Consider the following 18,877-nt stretch of genomic DNA (forward strand, 5'->3'; position numbering starts at 1 on the left):
AGAGGAACCAGAGCCCTGCTGAAGGAGGAATTGATAGTCGCGAGTAACGGCGGAAGGAGAACCGAGAGACACTCTCGGTATAGAGTTGGTCTCATAGGGTCGAGAGGAGACCCCGATTTAACTTTGGAGCTGAGAGCAATGAATTCTTCTTGTGAGATTGGGGGGATGCTCTCCATGGAGGAGTAAGATGTAGGAATTGAGGGGTGTCCTGGCGTCATGGGATGATTAGAGAAGGATTTATAAATATTTGCAACTTTTTGAACAAAGTAGGATGCCAATTCTTCGCATTGTTTACCAGAAGTGATATGCGAAGTGAGTGGGTCTTTCCTTTTTTTCAGATCATTGAGGATTTTAAATATGCATTTAGTGGGGTTATTGCTGGAGGCAATCTGATTCGTGAAGAAGGCAGTACGGGCTAGCTGTATGGCTTTGTGATAGCTTTTGATAGTGGCCTGATATTGCTTCTTCACTAAAGTGCAATAATTCTTGCGCCATGCTCGTTCGCTATGTTTACAGGCGCTCCGCATAGCGGCAAGAGAGTCTGTATACCAAGGGTTGGGGCAAACGCCTCGTCCCTTAGACCATGTTAGTGGAATAAGGGAGTCAAGTGCTGCATGGATCCAAACACAGATCACACTGTAGGCTTGTTCAGGGTCGAGGTTATCAAGGGTGGGAAGGCTAGAAGACAGGAAGGCCATCAGGTCTTCCAATTTAAGTTTGTGCCAACACGTTTAAGCGAGGCCCTAGTCGTAGCTCTGGGGGTGGTCTCCACCTGAGGAAGGAGAATAGTAATAAGGTAGTGATCAGACCAGCAGACAGAGCTAGGGGGTTTAACCTGGAGGGAGGGGATATTAGAAAAAACCGGGTCTAAAAGATGTCCAGCCAGATGCGTGGGTTCCAGCACCAGCTGTTTAAGTTGACATGCTTCCAGATCAGCAAGCAGAGAGCTGACGTTCGAATCAAGGTGATGATCGAAGTGGATGTTTAAGTCGCCAATAAGGGTGAAATTGGCTGTTCTGGTGGCCAGAGCATGAACGACTTCCGTGATGGCTGCTTTAAATTCAGCGGAGGGGCCAGGAGGACGATAGACCAAGAGGCCAGAGAATGTGAAGTTGGCATTAAGTGAGATGGAGAAGCGTGCACACTCGGAGCCAACAATGTCCTCACGGACGAATGTGCAATGGAGAGGGGTCTTAAAGATGACCGCCAGACCACCACCTCTGGTTTCTCTGTTGATGGTGTGGATATTAAAACCTGGAGGAAGAGCAAGCCCAGGTTCAACCACGGTATCAGCCGTAAGCCATGTCTCAGTAATGAAGAAGACATCAGGAGATTCTGCCTCAATGAGATCCTACATTTCGTTGTAGTGTTTCACTAAAGAACGCGCATTCAGGTGGAGTATTTTAAAAGGGATTTTGGTAGGAATATGAGCAGCGGGTGAAAGTGAGGGATAGGAATTATAACTGCATCTGTTACAGCAGAAGGGTCCCTCTGGGGATATACAGTGATCTATACTGCACAGGGGAAGATTATGTCCAACTGATAGCAGAAAGTCCCTAGTATACCTAAGCGTTCCCGGCACGCATCCAGCAGCATGACTGGCGGCTGGCGTCGTACTGGCGCGGACGGGCGCAGACGGGCTTGCCTTAGGCGTGCCTTCGGCGCGCCAGCGGCGCGCCCGCTGCGTGCCCGAGTCAGCGACTGCTTAAGTGCTGGCATGGAGTGGAAAAGCTAGTGCGGGCCAGGAGAACTACCAAGATGGCGTCCCCCCTGCCTCCACACGGGAAGCAGGAGTGCCGATCAGATGGCGTCCCAGGTGCTAATACCCCCAAAAAAGTGCAGGTAAGCAATGCAAAGCGCCGCCCCAGCAGACTGAGTTACAAAAGGTATTAAAAGCAGGTAAAATCCCCAGCAATTGAATACAGTAAAACAGTTTTAAAAACAATTTTTTAAAAAGCGAAAATAGCAGCAAATATCAAGCGGCAAGCTCTACCTCCCGGCTCAAGCCTCAGGAGACTGTAGTGTCGCGCTCGAGTCAGCGACTGCTTAAGTGCTGGCATGGAGTGGAAAAGCTAGTGCGGGCCAGGAGAACTACCAAGATGGCGTCCCCCCTGCCTCCACACGGGAAGCAGGAGTGCCGATCAGATGGCGTCCCAGGTGCTAATACCCCCAAAAAAGTGCAGGTAAGCAATGCAAAGCGCCGCCCCAGCAGACTGAGTTACAAAAGGTATTAAAAGCAGGTAAAATCCCCAGCAATTGAATACAGTAAAACAGTTTTAAAAACAATTTTTTAAAAAGCGAAAATAGCAGCAAATATCAAGCGGCAAGCTCTACCTCCCGGCTCAAGCCTCAGGAGACTGTAGTGGCGCGCTCGAGTCAGCGACTGCCTAAGTGCTGGCATGGAGTGGAAAAGCTAGTGCGGGCCAGGAGAACTACCAAGATGGCGTCCCCCCTGCCTCCACACGGGAAGCAGGAGTGCCGATCAGATGGCGTCCAAGGTGCTAATACCCCCAAAAAAGTGCAGGTAAGCAATGCAAAGCGCCGCCCCAGCAGACTGAGTTACAAAAGGTATTAAAAGCAGGTAAAATCCCCAGAAATTGAATACAGTAAAACAGTTTTAAAAACAATTTTTAAAAAAGCGAAAATAGCAGCAAATATCAAGCGGCAAGCTCTACCTCCCGGCTCAAGCCTCAGGAGACTGTAGTGGCGCGCTCGAGTCAGCGACTGCTTAAGTGCTGGCATGGAGTGGAAAAGCTAGTGCGGGCCAGGAGAACTACCATGATGGCGTCCCCCCTGCCTCCACACGGGAAGCAGGAGTGCCGATCAGATGGCGTCCCAGGTGCTAATACCCCCAAAAAAGTGCAGGTAAGCAATGCAAAGCGCCGCCCCAGCAGACTGAGTTACAAAAGGTATTAAAAGCAGGTAAAATCCCCAGCAATTGAATACAGTAAAACAGTTTTAAAAACAATTTTTAAAAAGCGAAAATAGCAGCAAATATCAAGCGGCAAGCTCTACCTCCCGGCTCAAGCCTCAGGAGACTGAGACTTAGACTTAGAGCTACGGATCACTTCTGACCTTGCATTTTGTTGTTGAGCACTTGATCTTTACATTTCTAATCTTTAACATTTCAGTGTCTCATCACTAAGACCCCAAATTGTACTAAAATGCACAGACTTTTAAAATGTGGTCCAGTTGCTTGTTAGAATCCGTGATGCCTCCTTCTATGCAACTCCCATCCTAACCCCTCCTCAATCTCATCCCATGCGTGTGTCCAATGGTCCTTTCACTTGTAGCGCCTTCTGCACACATCTCCGAGCTCGTGCCTTTAGGCCACATACTGGCATCCACTCCTTCTCATCAGACCTACACTTCTTTTTTCTTTTTTGATTTCAGTAGATTTTTATTAATATTTTGGTTTTTCTCCCCAAAACCAATGACATATAACATATAACATATCACATACATATAACAATTAACATGCACTCTGCGTCACCTGTTTCCCTCCTACGGTAAAATACAATTAGTTTGGGATTTTGATAAATTATATCTCGCATAGATGTTACCGCTCGCTGCTGCTCCAGGTTCAGTGTGTGTTTATAGTGAACAAATGCAGTTCACAAAGTTATCCTTTGTCATTGAGTCAGTCTTTAAGCATTTCTTCTGATGAGAAATGTTTCTTTTAGAACAATTAAATTGGAGGGGCGTGGCTTAGCGCCCGGCGCGAATGGCGGTGTTCTTGTGAAGCTCGGAGCAATCGCATTCTACGGACTTCATCTTCGAAATGGTGAGCGGATTTTGACGTCGGAATATGCCTGGTCACACGCAAACTGTTTCGTAAATTATTTTAATGCCTGAGGCACCGGGAATCCTTTGTGATGTGCTCAGCACTTACGTAGCACTGACGGCGGCCGCCATTTTGAATGCATCGTCGTTTCTTCTTTGTGAGGAAAATTCCACTGACAGAAATCCTTCATGAAAATACATGTGGCGCTTTTCTCCTCACAATATTTTTTATATATTGTACAAGATGTGGCTCCACTTCCTTCTGAGCCCTCTGTTTGGCTGATATTCTCCTATGTTTCTGGATTACTTAATTTCTTCAAGTTGGGGACGATGCCTTTTACTCTGTCATACAATGCTTTATGAACCCTATTCTTCTCCTTAAATCTGACAGGAGCCCTGCTCTTAGTGACTGAGTAAAATGAGTTTTGCATTGGCTGTTGCGTCTTCAGACCCCTGAACAGACTATTTCTATATAACAGTTTTACTGTGGTTACCAAGTCGTTTTACATATTTCACTAGCAAAACAACAGGTATGACAACGGATTAACCTTTGGATACGGGCACTTATCAGAAAGGAAGCGCAAGCCTGAACTTTTTTGGGTTCAGGATCAGGAATCCCAAATTGCCCGTTACCTGTTCTGTTCCATTCTAGTTCCATTTGTTACCTCTTCTATGGGTAGAACATATAAGGAGTTACGCAAACCTTCTCCAACTTCTCGCAGATTTCTCCTTCACACGAGTTCTAGATACCACTGTTTAGAGATGGATGACTCCTCTGACCCTTCTGCCAAACATCCCTCCTCTGCTTCAGTTTCGCAACCAAGTGGCACTACCAAAGGTTCTATCAAAAGGCTTAAAAAAGACCCACCTTCTCCTCCTAAACAAACCTCGCAAGTAACAATGGATATCCTACTGGAGGAAATTAGGGCCTTGCGTCCTTTTATTGAAGAAACTAAAACTACTCTTGATGACACCAAAACTACTCTTCAGCTGTTGTCTGACAAGTGGTCAACTATTGATGGTCGTGTTACCCTCCTTGAACAGACTGTTGAATCTCTTACTTCATCTGTTGCCAAAGTTGATCCATTATGCGTCCAAGTCTCTACACTCCACAAGCAACTTGAGAATTTGGAGAACAGAAATAGGAGGAACAATCTTAGTATTTATGGCCTGGCGGAAAATTCAGAGGGATCCGATGCCCTTACTTTCTTCAAATCCTTTTTGCCGAAGATTCTCAAGCTGCCAGATACCACCAATCTCAATATACAAAGAGCCCATCGTTTAGGTCCTCCTCCTACTGGGTTTTCTGCTACTCACGTTAAGCGGCCGAGAGGTGTTATCCTCTACTTCCTGGAATATACAGACTTACTTAAAGTATTATCTGCAGCCAGGGCTATCCCCCGACTCACCTGGTCTGGTAATCAGCTTTTCTTCTCGCAAGATTATGCTAAACCCACTGCTGACCGGCGCAAGGAATTTCTTTCACTTAGACCACAGCTACGTTCTATGGGAGCGAGATATGGACTTTTCCATCCCTGTCTTTTCAAGGTGACTTTCAATAACAAGACTACTACTTATGATGATCCGTTGAAACTCAAGAGTTTTTTGTATTCTCATACTTCCACAGGAATGGACATTGCTGCTTCTTCAAGTTCTTAATAATTAGTTTTCACTCACATTTATTAAGGATTTTATGCTGCATTCCTTGTTGGTTTTCATGATTGGTTTGCTTACACAGTTTTGCTAGTGTTTGTTTTACGTCATTTTTATATGTTCTTAATATTTAACGTTTATTCTATTTCCCCCTTGCGCAGATTTTCCCATCCGTATCATCACTCACCTTCATGTTCGTAGAGTTCGCTGCGGTTGTTTTCCTTCCCTGCCCTCCCTTTGGAGCTTTTGACCCGTGATCGTTCTATGTGGCCTCCATCCTCCTCCCCACATGTTTGTTCTCGACATTATGTAAGTCTTTTGCTCTTTTTCTTCTGTTATAATGTTCTTACACTTCTTTTTCTCTCTTCTTCTTTTGGCTTTGTCTCTTTTCACCACTTTCTTTATCATCTCTTCTTGACCGAGATCCTTCATTTTCCAATTTCTTTCCTTATGTTTTCACTATTTCTCCTCTTTTGTACTTTCCTTTTTTCTCTTTCTCATCAAGTAACTGGCTTTTACTTTGTTGCTTTATATGAAATTTTCTTCTTTTATTTCAGATGCATCTCATTAATATGCCTTTATGTTTTACACGTTTTTCTTTTTCATGATTTTTCCTTAACTGGTTTTTTGATATGCATGCTTAACGACGTTTTATGCCTTTGAAACTATTTTCTTGGAATGTTAGAGGTTTACATTCACCAATTAAAAGACAGAGAGTATTATCCCATTTGACCAAACTTAACGCAGATATAGCCTGTTTACAAGAATCACATTTATCGGCAGTTGAGTCTGCTAAATTGAATAGGGGTTGGGTGGGTGAGGTGTATTTTTCTCCAGGTGACGGTAAACGTAACGGAGTTTTGATTTTGTTTAGAAAATCTCTTCCAGTTAAGTCAGTGACGCATTTTGCAGATACTTCAGGTAGATTGGTGTTAGTTAATTTCATTTTAGATAATGTCCCTATGTCCATTTTAAATGTGTACGCTCCAACGAGTGGAGACGCCTCTTTTTGGACTTCTTTAGCTCCACTAATTACTCAACATTATGTTGATAACTTTATTCTAGTAGGTGACTGCAACGAAGTTTTTGACCCTTTTTTGGATAGACATTCAGCCAGCGCTTACATTCCACATAAATCACAAAAATCTTTCACTCACCTCATTGCACAATACAAATTGACTGATGCTTGGAGACTATGTAATCCCACTTTACGAGAATACTCTTTTTATTCATCCCCTCACCAAACCCAATCTCGACTGGACTATTTTTTTATTTCACATCACCTTACCCAGTCCCTTATCTCTTCGGATATCGGCTCTATTTTGATTTCGGATCATGCCCCAGTTTCTATTGTTTTGGATGTTGTACGAAAGCCTACTTCTCTTAAAAAATGGCGTTTTAATAACGCTCTTCTCCTTGATGCACAATTTGTATCTTCTTTTACATCCTTTTTCCATGAATTTTTCTTGCTTAATCACACGGGTGAAGTTCCCTTCCCTGTAGTTTGGGATGCTTTTAAAGCATCAGCAAGAGACTTCATCATTAATTATGTCTCTCGTAAGCGGAAGAAAGCCCAACAAGACACTAATGCCTTACTCTCCAAAATTAAACGATTAGAACACTTATATTATACTTCTAAATCAAAAGATTGCTTAAACGATCTCATCTCTGCCAAATTTCAATTTAATAAAGATTCCACGTTCAATGCCTCTAATTTTCTCTTAAAATCTAGCGCCAAGTGGTGGGCAGAATAAGGCTGGAAAGCTATTGGCCAATTATTTAAAGGTGAGACAAAACAAAATCAACACTGAATCTATTTACGGTCATGATGGGTTATTGAACCACAAAAGCGAAGACATCCTACAGGAATTTCTACATTTTTATAATGCATTATATTCTTCCGAAGCATCCTCTTATGAACAGTCCATCTCCCACTTTTTGTCGTCCATCTGTTCTCCTTTTGATACTCCTCCGAACCTTTCTTCTTTAGAATCCGATCTTACTCACAGGGACCTCCTCCAGGCTCTTCATACTCTCAAACATGGTAAAGCCCCGGGGCCGGATGGCTTCACTGTTGAATTTTTTTCCTGTTTTTCAAATTTGCTTATACCCAAATTACATCTGCTTCTCTCTAATTTCCTTCAAACTGGCTCTGCTTCTGTATCCTTCTCTGACGCCCTTATCTGTTTTATCCCGAAACCGGGCAAAGATACACAGTATTGTAAAAATTACCGCCCTATTTCTCTAGTAAACATTGATTACAAAATTTTTTCTAAAGCATTAGCTTTACGTTTAGAGTCTCTACTACCCGAGCTTTTAGGGAAAGAGCAGTCTGGTTTTGTTAAGGGCAGGCTGTTGTCAGATAACACTAGATTATTTTTTGACATTCTATCCAAGTCCTCTCATTATCCCCATTCCCTCGCAGCCATAGCCTTGGATGCGGAAAAAGCCTTCGATCGGGTTGAATGGCCTTATCTATTTAAAACTTTAAAGTGGTTTGGTTTTGGTCCAAAGATTTCCTCCCTAATTTCCTTCCTTTACTCTAGTCCTAGAGCAGCCATCTCAGCAAATGGAGGCTTATCTCCTTATTTTTCACTGGGAAGAGGGGTTAGGCAGGGTTGCCCACTTTCACCTTTTCTGTTTAATCTTGCTTTAGAACCTTTCCTTTTACGTCTCCGTCAGAATGATAACATTCATGGTTATAACTTTCGTGATTCTGTTATTAAAATGGCAGCTTATGCGGATGATGTCCTACTATTTATCTCTCAACCAGATACCTCCCTTCCAGCATTCTTAGATGAAGTTCATTCTTTTGCTCAAGTATGGGGTTACAAACTAAATAAGGACAAATGCGAAGTCTTACCACTCACTAAAGTGACTTTCAAAGACGACTTTTCTGCTTCAGGTTCTACTTGGAGCCCTAATTATATTAAATATTTGGGTCTCAATTTCCACTCCTCTCTTTCTGGTACAATCACTAAGTGTATGGAAGATTGTATTAAAAAACTAACTACTCTTACTAACAAATGGCATCCTCTTTATCTATCATGGTGGGGTAGATTGGATACAATCAAGATGATGCTTTCTCCGATTGTTTTGTTTACAATTTCTAACATACCACTTGCTATCCCCTTGAAATATTTCAAGAAAATGAACTCTATTCTATCTTCCTTTTTATGGGGGCACAAAAAATCTCGTATGTCTTTGTCTAGGCTTATGCGCTCTAAAAGAGAGGGTGGGGTAAATTTTCCAAACTTCTCCTTATATCATAAATCCTTTCTTTTACATCAAGTCTCTCACTGGATTGATGATTCCTCATTACCCTCTCCTCTCTGGTTGACCTTGGAGAAGTCTTTCATTTCTCCCTTTTCATTCAAAGAATATCTCATGTTTTCTCGCAGACCTCAATATCTATCTACTCCCATTCTTAAATATACTTCCAAAATTCTTCCTTGTCCACATACTCTATCCTTTTTTGATCAACCTATTTGGCACAACACGTCTATCCTCATTAATAGTAAACCAATTTTTTGGAGGTCCTGGAGAACGCGCGGCCTTATTTGGGTGCGTCAATTGTTTCATCATACTCAGATCATTTCCTTTGATTTGGCTGCCACTTCTTTTAATCTACCTCTAGCTTGTCGAACCAATATCTGTTGTTGACACACGCATTACAGCAGACCTATGACGCTCATCTTGCTATACATCCTCCATCAATTCATACGCCCCCTGATGCTTCCTCGCTGAATTCTTTACTTACTAATCATTCTAAGGCTTCAAAAATATACGCTTTCCTCCACACTTTGTCCTCCCCCCGCATAAAAACTGCAATAGAAGAAGATTGGGAAAAAGATCTTACATTCTCTTGGCCTATTGAGTTGTGGGATAAATTGTGGTTGAAGATTCGTAGATCCTCCAGAGCTGCTAACACCATTCAAACACTATTTTTTATTTATAATCGTTTATTATTTTCCCCACTCACTCTCAGTAAACATTTCCCTGATGCCTCTGACAAGTGTTGGTCCTGCTCCTCTCCGCGTGCAGACCTTTTTCACATGCTTTTTAGCTGTCACCTTGTTCTTAGTTTTTGGACACAGGTTTGGTCTCAAATTAACAAGATTTTTTCTTCCACTCACTCCTTTTCTTTTTCTCATATTTTTTTAGGGAGTCTCTCTCCCATTTGGGATCATTGTACTTGTAGCACTAGAATAATAGACTTATTGTTAGCAGTAGCATTTCAGCAAATAACTAAAAATTGGAAGGATTATACCAAATTATCTTCTAAGGCTTGGTGGTATTCAGTCTGCTACAATCATAGATTAGAAACAACTTTTGTTTACCCCTTGACCTTAGCTACTAAACGAAGAGAATTGTGGAACCCAATCACAGTTTTTTTTTACTCAAGTGCTCGTACCTCTCTCTCTTTATCCCCGTCACAACAAGAAGTTTCTAAACCTACATGACTTCTTGTTCTTTGTTTAAATAAGAATACTCCTTTTTTTCTCTATTTATTGATTTTTCTTATGCTTGTAATGTATATTTCATATCCCTCTTTCTTGCCTTATTTTATATGAATTGCCAGTTTTTGCTTATAAATATTCTCAAATGTTTTTTTTTTTTTTTGATGTATGATATTACAGCCTATGTTATCGTCATTACTCAACATGATATGTACTTCTAATTGTTAGCTTTTCTTATTTTTCTTTTATTTTGTAACATTTGAGCATATTCTTTTAATAAAACTTTTTCTGAACTTAAGAACAATTAAATTGACTTTTACTAACATAAATGTTCCGTTCCTGGTTTTCCTCCCTGCCTGTTGTTAATTAGAACCAGCTTTACCGGTCTTCTCGTATTTGTAGCGTACGGACATGTATTGTTCTGTTCAAGCCCACTGTTGCCAGTCTGAAACCTGTGTTGGCGTGGTTACTGACCTTCTGGCATGCAACGGGTTGGCCCAGTTTTCAGGATCGTACTTGTTCACAGGCGGGGTTCATCTTCTCACACTCTGCCAATGAATGGATGGCACTCATGCAAGTTTCGAAGTGAGCTGTATAGTAAGTCATCGTGCATATTCGCTTTCGTCTAGATGTTTAGAAGACAGCTTTGTGATGTTGTATGTGTCACATGTTATAAATAGCCATACATCATACGCCTGTCCTAATTTGCCAGAGCTCGCATGCTTTTTTCCCCCTTAAAATTTATCTTGACTTTAAGTCTTAATTTTAAAAATTGCAACAACTTTTTTGTAAATGGTAGTTTACACGTGAGCTTGGCTTTTGCAGTTTTCGATGGATCCATTTTTGTAGGAGCACAGAACGCCAGTACAGACAAAATCTATCGGCTGTGCTTCAAGCTGTAGGCCCAGAATAAGGAAGTGACAAACATCACTATTCGGCAACTTTTCGCATCCCATGCAACAAAAAACAAGCATTTGCAATGCAATAGGTCTCGCATTTACGAGAGTTTAAGATATTGGCATTGTAAATGACAATGCCTTATTTTATCTAATTTCATAATTAACACATAAATAAAAGGCATTGTCATTTACAGTAGCTGAAACCCTTGTAAATGTGAGACCTATTGCATTTAAAAGAAGGAGCCGCCATTGTGCGGGGCTGCTTGTAAAGTGAGAGCGCGCACGGCGCGACGAATGTTGCAGGAAAGCATGTCGTGCCTGCAGTAGGAGAAACTCATCAGAGAAAAAAGAGCTTACAGACTAAATACAACATACCATGTAACAACAGAAGTAAATGGGCCAGTCCTCAAGACAAGGCGGGATTAAGGAGGGACTAAGAAGCCTATTAACGTTGCTGTGAACGTTCTCAGAGATTTTTTATCGCTGTTCATATTACATTTAGATTGCACTGGTGTTGTGTGTCTTTGTACTTGTGCATATAGCTTGCACTGTTGCCCTCTGTGCTATACATTTTGCATTAGTGAAGCTACTTAATATTTCTATATGGTGAGATAAGGCGTCAGCTTCAGGGCACTCCTGTTGGTGACACCCAATGAGGGCTAAACACATTAAAATAGCGCTTTCACAACTTTTCCCTTGCACTGATTTAGGCACCTGTTAATTTTGTCTAAAGCGTGAGGAAACCTTTAAACAGAAACCACAACGATTTGCTTTGCCAAATGCTCACTTATAGTGCCTCTGTTGCCTGTTTACACTTTGAAGAGAGCTCTGGCCTTGCACGTGCATTCGTTTCCGAATTTAAATAGCTCATATTACTTTCTGACAAGGCGCTGGAAGCCACAGAGACCCGGCCCACTTAAAGCCCTGGAAATAGCGCTTTCTAGAGCTGAGGTAAGGCAGTAAGTTAGGGCTCCACCAACAAATTACAAGAAAATGTAGGAACATAGGCTCCTATTTACCGAACAGGGTTCATGCTAATGGCAAAATGCTATTTTCCCAGTAGCACAGAAAACCCTTGCCCCCTTCCTGCTGCCGGTTTATTGTAGGGTTTCATAAAAGAAGTGCCTGTAAGAGACGTTCATACTCAAAGTCAGTGAAGTGCCTGCTTTCCCGGCTGGACCTGGCAATTCGCTTCAGTGACACACAGAACAGGTAATGCAGCTGCTTTGCTTAAGTACACAACAGGTACAGTAAAAGAGAAGGAGCTCTAGCTTCCCTGGAAGAAGACTCCCCCCCCCTCCCCCGGGCTTTAAGTGGGATGAAAAAAACGGGTGGGGTCTCTCAAAGGTGCGTGGCCAATGTAATTAAGGGCGTTGCTTAAAAACACCTAAGCTAGAAACCTGCGCTTAGCATAGTGTGCCGCCGGACTTGTATTTTGCTGTTTGTCATGGCATCCACATATATGTGTCAACAAGTAACATCATACCTACAACAAGTCAGGACTATTGGCTTTGTCAATGGTTGTTAGCTGCATAAGATAAATAAGCAGCAACTATGGCTTTAGATAATATTGAAAAAACTTCCACTTAAAGCCCTGGTGACACCACAACAATGTTGCTGCTCCTGAGTTTCAAAAAGTGAAGGGAAGTTCAGAGAGGAAATGACTCTCTTTAAAGGATTTCCCTTCCCCTACAACGCTCACCTGGCTTGACGTCATGCCCTAACCTCCACTAGTGAGAAGTGAGCAGCGCACATCGACGTGCCTGCTGTCGCTGCAGTGAGGGCCAGGGCACAAAACAGAGCCCGATAGAGACCCATTTCGAGGCCCCCTTTAAAAAACTGCTGGTGACATCGGGCCTATTTACAGCTTTGCTCTCCCACCCCACCCCCCTAAAAATAGCAACCACTGCCCCCCTGTATTCAGCTCTTGATTGCGGTTCCTAGCGCCAAGATACCTATACTAGTGAACGAATGCTTACATAAATAAACACATTTTCCAGTTTCACAGCACTTGCAGCTGCTGTGTAGGGTATACAGTGAACAGGTACAGTGTGAGCAATCGCAGCGGGCAGAGTTTCAGCAGAATTGCCACTTCACCCCACAGCAAGAAGTAGAGGAACATGGTCTCTAGCACCGCAAACCTACATGGCCACACAAGTGACAAAGCACGGACAGATGTTGAGCAGGTACGGCATAAGCAGCAACATTACACGCGCCCTTACATACACAGAATTAGAACGCAGGCCTGAGCGGTGCAAGCCTTTTTACATACATAAAATTAGAACGCAGGCCTGAGCGGTGCAAGCCGTTTTACATACACAGAATTAGAACACAAGCCTGAGCGGTGCAAGCCGTTTTACATACACAGAATTAGAACACAGGCCTGAGCGGTTCAAGCCTTTTTACATACACAGAATTAGAACGCAGGCCTGAGCGGTGCAAGCCTTTTTACATACATAGAATTAGAACGCAGGCCTGAGCGGTGCAAGCCTTTTTACATACACAGAATTAGAACGCAGGCCTGAGCGGTGCAAGCCTTTTTACATACACAGAATTAGAACGCAGGCCTGAGCGGTGCAAGCCTTTTTACATACACAGAATTAGAACGCAGGCATGAGCGGTGCAAGCCTTTTTACATACACAGAATTAGAACGCAGGCCTGAGCGGTGCAAGCCTTTTTACATACATAGAATTAGAACGCAGGCCTGAGCGGTGCAAGCCTTTTTACATACACAGAATTAGAACGCAGGCCTGAGCGGTGCAAGCCTTTTTACATACACAGAATTAGAACGCAGGCCTGAGCGGTGCAAGACTTTTTACATACACAGAATTAGAACGCAGGCATGAGCGGTGCAAGCCTTTTTACATACACAGAATTAGAACGCAGGCCTGAGTGGTGCAAGCCTTTTTACATACACAGAATTAGAACGCAGGCCTTAGCGGTGCAAGCTTTTTTACATACACAGAATTAGAACGCAGGCCTTAGCGGTGCAAGCCTTTTTACATACACAGAATTAGAACGCAGGCCTGAGCGGTGCAAGCCTTTTTACATACACAGAATTAGAACGCAGGCCTTAGCGGTGCAAGCCTTTTTACATACACAGAATTAGAACGCAGGCCTGAGCGGTGCAAGCCTTTTTACATACACAGAATTAGAACGCAGGCCTGAGCGGTGGAAGCCTTTTTACATACACAGAATTAGAGCGCAGGCCTTAGCGGTGCAAACCTTTTTACATACACAGAATGAGAACGCAGGCCTGAGCGGTGCAAGCCTTTTTACATACACAGAATTAGAACGCAGGCCTTAGCGGTGCAATCCTTTTTACATACACAGAATTAGAACGCAGGCCTTAGCGGCGCAAGCCTTTTTACATACACAGAATTAGAACGCAGGCCATAGCGGTGCAAGCCTTTTTACATACACAGAATTAGAACGCAGGCCTGAGCGGTGCAAGCCTTTTTACATACACAGAATTAGAACGCAGGCCTGAGCGGTGCAAGCCTTTTTACATAGACAGAATTAGAACGCAGGCCTGAGCGGTGCAAGCCTTTTTACATACACAGAATTAGAACGCAGGCATGAGCGGTGCAAGCCTTTTTACATACACAGAATTAGAACGCAGGCCTGAGCGGTGCAAGCCTTTTTACATACATAGAATTAGAACGCAGGCCTGAGCGGTGCAAGCCTTTTTACATACACAGAATTAGAACGCAGGCCTGAGCGGTGCAAGCCTTTTTACATACACAGAATTCGAACGCAGGCCTGAGCGGTGCAAGACTTTTTACATACACAGAATTAGAACGCAGGCATGAGCGGTGCAAGCCTTTTTACATACACAGAATTAGAACGCAGGCCTGAGTGGTGCAAGCCTTTTTACATACACAGAATTAGAACGCAGGCCTTAGCGGTGCAAGCTTTTTTACATACACAGAATTAGAACGCAGGCCTTAGCGGTGCAAGCCTTTTTACATACACAGAATTAGAACGCAGGCCTGAGCGGTGCAAGCCTTTTTACATACACAGAATTAGAACGCAGGCCTTAGCGGTGCAAGCCTTTTTACATACACAGAATTAGAACGCAGGCCTGAGCGGTGCAAGCCTTTTTACATACACAGAATTAGAACGCAGGCCTGAGCGGTGGAAGCCTTTTTACATACACAGAATTAGAGCGCAGGCCTTAGCGGTGCAAACCTTTTTACATACACAGAATGAGAACGCAGGCCTGAGCGGTGCAAGCCTTTTTACATACACAGAATTAGAACGCAGGCCTTAGCGGTGCAATCCTTTTTACATACACAGAATTAGAACGCAGGCCTTAGCGGCGCAAGCCTTTTTACATACACAGAATTAGAACGCAGGCCATAGCGGTGCAAGCCTTTTTACATACACAGAATTAGAACGCAGGCCTAAGCGGTGCAAGCCTTTTTACATACACAGAATTAGAACGCAGGCCTGAGCGGTGGAAGCCTTTTTACATACACAGAATTAGAACGCAGGCCTGAGCGATGCAAGCCTTTTTACATACACAGAATTAGAAAGCAGGCCTGAGCGGTGCAAGCCTTTTTACATACACAGAATTAGAACGCAGGCCTGAGCGGTGCAAGCCTTTTTACATACACAGAATTAGAACGCAGGCCTTAGCGGTGCAATCCTTTTTACATACACAGAATTAGAACGCAGGCCTTAGCGGCACAAGCCTTTTAACATACACAGAATTAGAACGCAGGCCATAGCGGTGCAAGCCTTTTTACATACACAGAATTAGAACGCAGGCCTGAGCGGTGCAAGCCTTTTTACAAACACAGAATTAGAACGCGGGCCTGAGCGGTTCAAGCCTTTTTATATACACAGAATTAGAACACAGGCCTGAGCGGTGCAAGCCTTTTTACATACACAGAATTAGAACGCAGGCCTGAGCGGTGCAAGCCTTTTTAAATACACAGAATTAGAACGCAGGCCTTAGCGGTGCAAGCCTTTTTACATACACAGAATTAGAACGCAGGCCTTAGCGGTGCAAGCCTTTTTACATACACAGAATTAGAACGCAGGCCTGAGCGGTGCAAGCCTTTTTACATACACAGAATTAGAACGCAGGCTTTACGGGTGCAAGCCGTTTTACATACACAGAATTAGAACGCAGGCCTTAGCGGTGCAAGCCTTTTTACATACACAGAATTAGAACGCAGGCCTGAGCGGTGCAAGCCTTTTTACAAACACAGAATTAGAACGCAGGCCTGAGCGGTGCAAGCCTTTTTATATACACAGAATTAGAACGCAGGCCTGAGCGGTGCAAGCCTTTTTACATACACAGAATTAGAACGCAGGCCTTAGCGGTGCAAGCCTTTTTACATACACAGAATTAGAACGCAGGCCTGAGCGGTGCAAGCCTTTTTACATACACAGAATTAGAACGCAGGCCTGAGCGGTGGAAGCCTTTTTACATACACAGAATTAGAACGCAGGCTTTACGGGTGCAAGCCGTTTTACATACACAGAATTAGAACGCAGGCCTTAGCGGTGCAAGCCTTTTTACATACACAGAATTAGAACACAGGCCTGAGCGGTGCAAGCCTTTTTACATACACAGAATTAGAATGCAGGCCTGAGAGGTGCAAACCTTTTTACATACACAGAATTAGAACGCAGGGCTGAGCGGTGCAAGCCTTTTTACATACACAGAATTAGAACGCAGGGCTGAGCGGTGCAAGCCTTTTTACATACACAGAATTAGAACGCAGGCCTGAGCGGTGCAAGCCTTTTTACATACACAGAATTAGAACGCAGGCCTTAGCGGTGCAATCCTTTTTACATATACAGAATTAGAACGCAGGCCTTAGCGGCGCAAGCCTTTTTACATACACAGAATTAGAATGCAGGCCATAGCGGTGCAAGCCTTTTTACATACACAGAATTAGAACGCAGGCCTGAGCGGTGCAAGCCTTTTTACAAACACAGAATTAGAACGCAGGCCTGAGCGGTGCAAGCCTTTTTATATACACAGAATTAGAACGCAGGCCTGAGCGGTGCAAGCCTTTTTACATACACAGAATTAGAACGCAGGCCTGAGCGGTGCAAGCCTTTTTACATACACAGAATTAGAACGCAGGCCTGAGCGGTGCAAGCCTTTTTACATACACAGAATTAGAACGCAGGCCTTAGCGGTGCAAGCCTTTTTACATACACAGAATTAGAACGCAGGCCTGAGCGGTGCAAGCCTTTTTACATACACAGAATTAGAACGCAGGCTTTACGGGTGCAAGCCGTTTTACATACACAGAATTAGAACGCAGGCCTTAGCGGTGCAAGCCTTTTTACATACACAGAATTAGAACGCAGGCCTGAGCGGTGCAAGCCTTTTTACATACACAGAATTAGAATGCAGGCCTGAGCGGTGCAAACCATTTTACATACACAGAATTAGAACGCAGGCCTTAGCGGTGCAAGCCTTTTTACAAACACAGAATTAGAACGCAGGCCTGAGCGGTGCAAGCCTTTTTACATACACAGAATTAGAACGCAGGCCTGAGCGGTGCAAGCCTTTTTACATACACAGAATTAGAATGCAGGCCTCAGCGGTGCAAACCATTTTACATACACAGAATTAGAACGCAGGCCTTAGCGGTGCAAACTTTTTTACATACACAGAATTAGAACGCAGGCCTGAGTGGTGCAAGCCTTTTAACATACACAGAATTAGAACGCAGGCCTGAGCGGTGCAAGCCTTTTTACATACACAGAATTAGAACGCAGGCCTGAGCGGTGCGAGCCTTTTTACATACACAGAATTAGAAAGCAGGCCTGAGCCGTGCAAGCCTTTTTACATACACAGAAAATAGAATGCAGGCCTTAGCGGTGCAAACCTTTTTACATACACAGAATTAGAACGCAGGCCAGAGCGGTGCAAGCCTTTTTACATACACAGAATTAGAACGCAGCCCTTAGCGGTGACATCCTTTTTACATACACGGAATTAGAACGCAGGCCTTTGCGGTGCAAGCTTTTTTACATACACAGAATTAGAACGCAGGCCTTAGCGGTGCAAGCCTTTTTACATACACAGAATTAGAACGCAGGCCTTAGCGGTGCAAGCCTTTTCACATACACAGAATTAGAACGCAGGCCTTAGCGGTGCAAGCCTTTTTACATACACAGAATTAGAACGCAGGCCTGAGCGATGCAAGCCTTTTTACATACACAGAATTAGAAAGCAGGCCTGAGCGGTGCAAGCCTTTTTACATACACAGAATTAGAACGCAGGCCTGAGCGGTGCAAGCCTTTTTACATACACAGAATTAGAACGCAGGCCTTAGCGGTGCAATCCTTTTTACATACACAGAATTAGAACGCAGGCCTGAGCGGTGCAAGCCTTTTTACATACACAGAATTAGAACGCAGGCCTTAGCGGTGCAATCCTTTTTACATACACAGAATTAGAACGCAGGCCTTAGCGGCGCAAGCCTTTTTACATACACAGAATTAGAACGCAGGCAATAGCGGTGCAAGCCTTTTTACATACACAGAATTAGAACGCAGGCCCGAGCGGTGCAAGCCTTTTTACAAACACAGAATTAGAACGCGGGCCTGAGCGGTTCAAGCCTTTTTATATACACAGAATTAGAACACAGGCCTGAGCAGTGCAAGCCTTTTTACATACACAGATTTAGAACGCAGGCCTGAGCGGTGCAAGCCTTTTTACATACACAGAATGAGAACACAGGCCTGAGCGGTGCAAGCTTTTTTAAATACACAGAATTAGAACGCAGGCCTTAGAGGTGCAAGCTATTTTACATACACAGAATTAGAACGCAGGCCTTAGCGGTGCAAGCCTTTTTACATACACAGAATTAGAACGCAGGCCTGAGCGGTGCAAGCATTTTTACATACACAGAATTAGAACGCAGGCTTTACGGGTGCAAGCCGTTTTACATACACAGAATTAGAACGCAGGCCTTAGCGGTGCAAGCCTTTTTACATACACAGAATTAGAACGCAGGCCTGAGCAGTGCAAGCCTTTTTACAAACACAGAATTAGAACGCAGGCCTGAGCGGTGCAAGCCTTTTTATATACACAGAATTAGATC

The sequence above is a fragment of the Triturus cristatus genome, chromosome 12 (genome assembly GCF_964204655.1).
Source record: "Triturus cristatus chromosome 12, aTriCri1.1, whole genome shotgun sequence".
In the NCBI taxonomy this organism is placed as follows: domain Eukaryota; kingdom Metazoa; phylum Chordata; class Amphibia; order Caudata; family Salamandridae; genus Triturus; species Triturus cristatus.